The sequence below is a fragment of the Rhinopithecus bieti genome, unplaced genomic scaffold (genome assembly GCF_001698545.2).
Source record: "Rhinopithecus bieti isolate Rb0 unplaced genomic scaffold, ASM169854v2 scaffold_45112, whole genome shotgun sequence".
In the NCBI taxonomy this organism is placed as follows: Eukaryota; Metazoa; Chordata; class Mammalia; order Primates; family Cercopithecidae; genus Rhinopithecus; species Rhinopithecus bieti.
The window spans coordinates 117147-126403 of record NW_016817996.1 but is presented as its reverse complement, the minus strand read 5'-3'; the positions used below and the strand labels follow the sequence as shown (position 1 = coordinate 126403).

The following is a 9257-nucleotide window of genomic DNA, read 5'->3' as shown; positions in this document are numbered from 1 at the left end:
GAAAACAAGCCAGTGAGGGTAACAGTGGCCCTCTCACGTGTTCCACGCAGATCAAATGAAGGGTCCATAGCCATCAATATAGAACTCAATAAAGCATAATTATTTTTCTTAAAAAGTTTATTTCAATAGCTTTTGGGGATATAAGTGGTTTTTGGTTATATGGATAAATTGTATAGTGGTGGGCCACGTGCGGTGGCTCAAGCCTGTAATCCCAGCACTTTGGGAGGCCGAGACGGGCGGATCACGAGGTCAGGAGATTGAGACCATCCTGGCTAACACTGTGAAACCCTGTCTCTACTAAAAAATACAAAAAACTAGCCGGGCAAGGTGGCGGGCACCTGTAGTCCCAGCTACTCGGGAGGCTGAGGCAAGAGAATGGTGTGAACCCGGGAGGCTGAGCTTGCAGTGAGCCGAGGTCCAGCCACCGCACTCCAGCCTGGGCGACAGAGCAAGACTCCGTCTCAAAAAAAAAAAAAAAATTGTATGGTGGTGAAGTCTGAGATGTTATAGTGCACCCATCACCCAAGTAATGTACACTGGATCCAATCTGTAGTTTTTTTTATCCCTCATCCCCTTCCTACCCTCCCTGCTTCTGAGTCTCCAAAGTCCATTATATTACTGTGTATAAAGTTTAATTATTTTTAAATTTAAATAAAGATATAGAAGTTCTAAAATGTTCTTCTCAGACCCAATGGATCTTGTTAGGGTATGCACATTCCCCTAAGATACCACTGCCCTAATCAGCAAAGTCTGGCCCTTGTCCATCTCTGTTGAGGCCACTAAGTGGTTTGGGGTCATTCCTTTGGCTCTTTTGCATTCACATCTCCACTCCTTAATAGGATAAGAAGTGCTCACTGAGCACTTACTGTTGGCCAAGTATTGTGCCAGATGCCATGAGGAACATAAAGAAATAAGAACCTAGCACCTCCAGTTAGAGAACTCAAAGTCCAGCTGGGAACACAGGACTTCAGATTTCAGCTTGTTCATGTAATTGGGTTGTTTAATTGAAGGGACACACGGTAAGTATATAAGGGATCTTTCTTTCATTCACTCAATCAACACATCCTGAGCGCCCACACATACACTAACAGTTCTACGTGCTGGGGAGATGGATAGTCCCTGATTTCCTGATGCTTTTAGTTGAGCAGGGGAGATGAGGCAAGTGCATAAATGATGATTTGGTAGACTCTAGCACCGAAAAGTGCATGCCGGACACTTCACTGTAAGGATAGTACATCTCAAACTGAGGGCTAAGGGAAGGCTTCATGAGAGGAACATGCCGAAAGGTTAAAAGGCTTTGGTGTTACAAACAGGAACGTGAACTCTGGACCGGCTAAATAATGGTCGAATCGGCTGATGTGTTGGAGAGGATGGTGAACAGGATCATCACTCAAGAAAGTGGGCAGAAAGGCCAGCCACACTGGGGAGATGCAGACAGTGACCAGGGCATGGTCTCTAGCACATTCATGGGCCAATCCTGGTCTTAGTGCAAGGACTTTATGTTCTTTGTCTCTAAAATACCTCTTGCCAGGCGTGTGAACCATGCTGGATCCATAGGTGGAGACGAGAAGGAAGTCAACAGCCAGCAGATGTCCTTTCATCAGTTCAAAAGATATTCCCTCAAAGGAGTGGTGATGAGCCAGAATAACTGGGGAAGTTGTTAGGGGGCCCGATGGTGGCGGTGGAAGAGGCAGTATGGCAAAGTATACTGGGGTTTGAGAAGTAGGGGCCCTTCCAGCTCCCCTGAAATCATCCCATTTAGGCATCTCACATTAACTATGATCCTCACAGTGCTGCTGTAAGAGAGATGTTATTATACCCATTTTACATATGAGGAAACTTCAGGCTTAGAACCATTAAGTAAACTCACAATCACATATTCGATGAGTCTCAAACTAGAATCACCCGCGGAAGTTGCTAAAAGTCCACATGCCTAGGCCACCCCAGGCCAATTAGGTCACAATATCTGAAGTGGTACCCAACATAAATATTGCTTATAAATCTCCTCAGCTAAGTCCAATGTGAGGCCAAGTTGAAGAACCACTGTAACAAACAATGGAGGCCAGACCAGACCCAGGTGTGTCTAACTCTAAAGCCTGCATACTTTTCGTTATGCCACACAGTGATGAATTAAAGCCTCTACTTTTTTTTTTTTTTTTTTTTGAGACAGAGTTTCACTCACTCCTGTCACCCAGGCTGGAGTACAATGGCACTATCTAAGCTCACTACAGCCTTGACCTCCTGGGCTCAAGGGAACCTCCTGCCTCAGCCTCCCAAGTAGTTGGGACTACAGGCACGTGCCACTGTGCTCAGCACATTTTTTTGTATTTTTGGTAGAGACAGGGTTTCACCATTTTGCCAGGCTGGTCTCAAACTCCTGGACTCAAGCGATCCATCCAATTCGGCCTCCCAAGTTGCTGGGATTACAGGCGTGAGCCACCATGCCTGGCCAAGCCTCTAATTCAGCTAAGATTTCCCGGCCAATCACAGAGACCCCAAAACACTCCAACAAAGATGCTTCACAGAAATCTAAGGGCATAAAAATTATGAGGACTTCCTGGACAAGGCATTACAAAGGGTGATAGCATAACAACCAGACCTCTGCAAGCGGGAAGCTGGAATACTGAGAAGTTCACACAGCGAGACAATGGCACTGATGAGTTTCTTCAGTGTGTTATAAATACACTGACAGAATGCTATGGAGCACAGCTTTGGAGTGCTAATATTACCACGCCAGGAACAGATATAACCATAATGACTGAATCACTGTCACCTAATGCTCAGATACATCAAAAAGCAAAAATCAGACTCAGCAACAGTCCTTGAAAATAACACATAATATCCTTTTTTTCCAAAAAACACATTTTCAGCCATATGGTAATTTCCCCAAGTGGCAATAAATAAAATAGAGAAAGGCCAAGCATCTCAGAAGAGAACCCACCACAAAGAGAGCAACATGAAATCATTTCCTAAAGCCTCTGACTTGGAAGATTTTTTTAATTTTTAGATTTGGGATGCTCAATTGGTAAGTATAATGCAAATATTCCAAAATCTGAATAAATCCAAAATCAGAAACACTTCTGATCCCAGGTATTCTGGATAAGGGATACTCAACCTGTAGAGGCAGCTTACATTTGTATTACATTTCAGAGATCATAAAATACCTTCTTTGATTTTTATAACAGTGCTGTGAAGTGATTATTATTATTATCCTTATTTTCAGATGAAGAAAACAAAGGTAAGAGGTCAAGGTACTTCCAAGAATGTATCAAATCTAGGACCAACATCTGGGTTTTCAGATTCCAGAGCTTGCATTTGCTCCTCTCGGTCATACTATCTGAAGCGAGCCACAGAGGTTCTTCTTAAAGGTTCTCAAAGCCAGAGATCTTCCTAAATCCTACAGGCTGCCCAGAGGCATATGTAAGGCAGTGATTCTGAAAGTGTGTCCCTGAGCCAGCAGCTTCAGCATCATCTGAGAACTTGTTAGAAAATTCCGAGGCCTTACCCCCAGACCTGCTGAATCAGAATCCGTGGGGCGGGGGGCCAGCAGACTGTATTTTAGCAAGCCCTCCAGGGGATTCTGATCTGTGTCAGTTTTAAAAACAGCTGGTCTAGGAAAACTCCATCTCCTCATCATTCTGCACATACAGCTCAACTAGGACTTCCTAAATCCCACATCAGTGCTTCTGAAACTTGAATGTATATATGAGTCCCCTGGGGATCTTATTCAATTTCAGCCTCTGACTCAGTAGGTCTGGGGCAGAGCCTGATAGGCATTTCTGACAAACTCCCCAGTAATGTCTCTGCTGCTCATCTGTAGGCCATTCTTTGACTAGCAAGACCCTAGATCACTCTCAGAAGAGCTGGCCCCCAGGAGAGGTCCACATAACAGCACATTTTCCAGGTCATCCTTTGGGAACATGCAACAAGAATCATCTTACTTTAATGTACATTGTACTTGCTTTATATGAAAAGAAAACTAAAGACAGGAATACTTACAGGGTCCTTGACAAAACTCCAAGGGTTTGCTCTAGGCCAGTCTGCTAAAAAAACAAAACAACAACAACAACAAAAACAAAAGAAAACAGTCCTGGTGCAGATGATCTCCATGGGGCCAGGCCTGGTCTAGAAGAGGAAACCACAGCAACTCCTCCTGATGCCAACCTTCCTTGGCCTCTCCTCCTCCCACTCTTACTCCTCAGATAAAAGTAGATGGGAAGTGTCTGAGGCAGCCTCAAGTCAGGAGTGAGAAGGAGAATTGAGGGTGGACAGAAAGGGAGGGAAGTCTATAGAGCTCCTCACCCAGTGATTTGCTAGTAAATGTTACCAACTGCCTTGTCGAAGAAAAAAAAAATGATTTGTTACATTTGCCAATTTCCATGGTGTCAACATCCCCCATGGTTGAATTCAAACTATCAACATGAGATCACTGAACATGTAGTTAGGAAGAGATGCACATAACATGAGAGATCATCACTACCTCCTTAACGCCTTTCCACCTTAAACACCAGCTCTTGTTCCCCACAGGCAGCCTCCGGCTCATTCCTCCAAGGGTCCCTCCCTGGCCACCTACTGCCTTGGACTGCAAGGTTTGGCACCACCACCACTAATGCGGTTTGGCACCACCACCACTGGAGGATCTCATTGCTCTAATTCTGTACCATGCACCACCTACCAAAGAGTCAGTGCCACTGTCCCCACAGCCACTCAGTCAGAGAGAGAGGCCTAATCCCCTAGACTGGCAGTGGGAGTGATATAAGAAGGGAGAAGCAGCAATTGAGAAATAAACAGCTGAAAGAAAAAAAAAAAAACAAACAATCCCATCAAAAAGTGGGCAAAAGACATGAATAGACAATTCTCAAAAGAAGATATACAAATGGCCAACAAACATATGAAAAAATGCTCAATATCACTAATTATCAGGGAAGTGCCAAACCACAATGAGATACCACCTCACTCCTGTGAGAATGGCCACAATCAAAAATAAAAAAATAACACATATTGGCATGGATGCGGTGAAAAGGGAACACTTTTACACTGCTGGTGGGAATGTAAACTAGTACAACCACTATGGAAAACAGTATGGAGATTCCTTAAAGAACTAAATAGAACTACCGTTTGATCCAGCAATCCCTCCACTGGGTATCTACCCAGAGGAAAAGAAGTCATTATACAAAAAAGATACTAGCTCACGCATGTTTATAGCAGCACAATTCACAATCGTAAAAATATGGAACATACATAAATGCCCATCAACCGACAAATGGATAAAGAAAATGTGGTATACATACACCATGGAATACTACTCAGCCATAAATGGGAAGGAAATAATGGCATTTGTAGCAACCTGGATAGAGCTGAAGATGATTATTCTAAGTGAAGTAACTCAGGAATGGAAAAATATATAACGTACGTTCTCACTTTCAAGCAGGAGGTAAGCTATGAGAATGCAAAGGCATAAGAACGATATAATGGACTTTGGGGACTCAGGGGGAGGGTGGTGAGCAATAAAAGACTACACACTGGGTACAATGTACACTGCTCAGGTGATGGTTACACCAAAACCTCAGAAATCACCACTAAAGAATTTTCCACGCAACTAAACACCACTTGTTCCCCAAAATTATTGAAATAAAATAAAATTAAAAAATAAGAAATGAACAGCTGACACCAACACAAGATGGCTTTGAACCCCTGAAAATTGCAGGAGAATTGCCAAAGCTAGCAATATCTAACTATCTGAGGGTACATACAACATGCTAGCATCTCCAAAATGAGCAGCGAAGCATCTGAAAAGTATCTCTTTTCACACCAAGACATTTACGGAAAAAAAGAGGTAAGACATAGAAATGAGGGTGACCCCATTTAGAATCTCAGCTGTTTCCTCTTAGAGGTGTGATCTTGGCCAAGTCACTTAACCAAAGTTTCCTCATCTGTAAAGTGGGAACAACACATAGAATTGTAAAAATCAAAGATGTTAACCATAATGGTTACCTGTATATGATTTTCATAGGCAGATTCTCAAAACAGAGGCACAGCAGAGATGCCCAATGTGAGAAGGCTTGGCTGGCTTTTTCTTCAATGGTGCCTCCAGGGGAAAGGTAGGAGGTGGGAGGATCCTCATAACATTCATCTGATGCCTTTCCTCTACATATCCTGAGCCCAAGCTGGCCCCTCAGCTCTCTAGCCCCCTGCCTTGCAGGTGACACCCAAGTTCATGCTAGTTCCACCACTCAAGATGCTTACCATCCCCTTTTCTCCATTCTCCCGTACCTAGAAAATTCCTCTTTATCCTTTGGGGTTCCATTCATATGTCACCTCCTCGTGGTGGTGATGGGGTATCTGGTTAACTTCTAGAATTTTTAAAGTGTCTACTACGTGAGAAGCACTGTGCTAGGCCACAATGCTTAAAAGAGCAATCACAAGAGAGCCTGCCAGAAGAAACCTAAGTGTCCATCAACAGATAAATGGATTTAAAAAAATGTGGTACATATACACAACGGAGTACTATTCAGCCATGAAAAAAAATGAGATCCTGTCATTTCCAGAAACATGAGTGGAACTGGAGATCATAATGTTAAGTGAAATAACCAGGCACAGAAAGACAAACTTCACATGTTCTCACTTATTTGTGGGAGCTAACAACTAAAATAATTGAATTCACAGAGATAGAGAATAGAAGAGTGGCTACTGGAGGGTGGGAAGGGTAGCAGAGGAGAAGGACGGAAGGAGGGATGGTTAATGGGTACAAAAAAATAGAATGAATAAAACCTAGTAGTTGCTAATACAACAGGTAACTATAGTCAAAAATAGTGTAAATGTATATTTTTAAATAAATAACACAGTATAATTGGATTGCTTGTAACACAAAGGACAAATACTTGAGGGGATAGATACCCCATTTACCTTGATATGATTATTACGCATTGCATTCCTGTATCAAAATATGTCCTGTACTCACAAAAATTAAAAATTTGACAAAGAGTGCCTGCCATCAGGTACCCACAGTGTCATAGAGGTAGGGAGCAGGGAAGCATTTGCCATTGAGAGAAAAGTCGTCATTTCAAGAAAATGAGATATGCTCTTTGATAAAGGCATGTCTAGGGAAACTCCAACTCCTTTTCCTCCTGGGCATATAGCTAAACTATATTTCCCAGTCTCCCCTACAGCTAGAGGAGTCACAAGACTGAGTTCTGGCTTATGGAATATGGGTAAAAGTGACATACCCCAGTTCTAGGCCTTCCCACCAAAACCTATACAATCCTCCACCCTCTCTGTTTCTCCATCCTCCAGCTGAATAGAGAAGATGCCAAACATCCAAGGGAGAGCAGAGCCACAAGATGAAAGGAGTCTGGGTTCCTGAGTCACTATTTAGAAGAAAGCTCTCTTACACGGACACCCATGTTCAGACTGTTCCATGAGCAGAGGGTACAATTTAGCCAATGAGTGTTTAGAAGTGCTGGTTATAGCAACTGGCATATCATCATCAATAGAAAATGATCATCAATGGAAAAACATCACCATAGTATGCAAATAAAATACTGTCAGACTTCTCATGACGTGTACATTGTCTTGAAATACAAGAATACACAGAATACAAGTTGCTTTTTTATGAACTGGTGGTTGAGGGATAAACTGTGTGAAAGATATTTGGGTTTTGGCTTTACTTTTATTTTATTTATTTTTTAAGACAGAGTCTCGCTATGTCACCCAGGCTGGAGTGCAGTGGTGTGACCTTGGCTCACTGCAACCTCCACCTCCTGGGTTCAAGAGATTCTCCCGCCTCAGCCTCCCAAGTAGCTGGGATTACAGGTGCCAGCCACCACACCCAGCTAAATTTTGTAATTTTTTAGTAGAGACAGGGTTTCACCATGTTGGCCAGGTTGGTCTTGAACTCCTGGCCTCAAGTGATCTGCCGGCCTCAGCCTCCCAAAGTGCTGGGATTACAGGTGTGAGCCACCGTGCTTGGCCAATTTTTGTCTTTATTTTTAAATGAAGTTGTATATGTACATAATGTCTAAGGTGATTTTTCCATCTATGTTTTTTCTACTGTTGTTCACTATGTTTACATTTGTCCAAGTTATCATTTTGACAAGAATCAGAGTAAAATCTCCCTCCAGTCATGGTCTTTTCCACTGTTACAAAAGGTCCTGCAATTACCAAGTAAAATCATCATGACAGAGATGCTTTTTCTAATAGAGTAAACCAAATTCCAATCTATCCCCTGATTGTAAATTAGGCTTTTTTTGGAAGTAAAATTAATCAGTGTTCAGAAGTACCTACTCTTTTAACACAGATACTAGAAGACACTGACTCACGAGGTGAAGGAGGAATTACTCTAGCAGGCCAAACTCCATCTTTCAATGGAAATTACCACCAAAATTTAAAATGTGCTCCGTAACTCAACGGCATATGAGTAGGAAATCATTAGGGTCATATTTTATAGTATTTGAGAGCTAGGAAGTACTTACAAAGAAATTTCCAAATACAGTGATCCCCTTCTGCTCCCCTAAAAAAAGTTAATCGTAAGATTCTCCTAGGGTACTTGTTTAAAATAAAGATTACTTGGCCTCCCCTCCAGCTCTACTGTATCAGAATCAATGGAGGAGAGCCTTGGAATCTGCATTTTTAACAAGCACCCGAGGTGACGCTGCTGACATTCCTGGCTCATGGATCAAGGCTCTACCCTGCAATATAATTACCTACCTCTAGATTCAATTTTCATTTAGAAAATTTTTGAAGAATCCTGGCTTATCTCTAAATGACATAATTTTAAGTAAATTGTTTCTTCTCTCCCTTTTCTGTATGTTATCCTCAATGAACACAGACTACTTTTCTCATCAGAAATTATCTTAAAAAGAGCAGCAGCTCCTCTCAGGTGTCTAAGTGTTTCCGTAGGGGATAAATGCTACATTTTATTCCTAGAATTGTTGGAAGTGCCTTTTTTTAAAAACATAACTTCTGGCAACATAGCCTTGTCTGAGTCCAAATAAGAAAATATGATTTTAATCATGGGTCAGCAATTAACTCAGTAAAGTGTTTTGTAAACTCATTGATTCATTTTGTAAACTCTGTGATTCCTTTTCTGTAGTCAAAGCTGAATGCCTTAATGAACCTGTAAAATTCTCCTTCCTGGAAATTTTGAAGATTTTTCTTTGTAGTACTAAACTAGCAAAGCAACAAATTCTAAAACATTCTTTAAAATAAGAAAAACCTGGCAGTTCCTAAAGTTGTTTTATCAGTGCAATTTTTCTACC

At 41.9% G+C, this 9257-nt stretch overlaps 1 protein-coding gene across 1 annotated transcript in view; it reads right to left on the bottom strand.

The window, feature by feature from the left end:
• LOC108518259 (phosphate regulating endopeptidase X-linked) overlaps positions 1–9257 on the bottom strand; it is a 156629-nt gene that overhangs the window by 78681 nt on the left and 68691 nt on the right. The window lies entirely within an intron of this gene.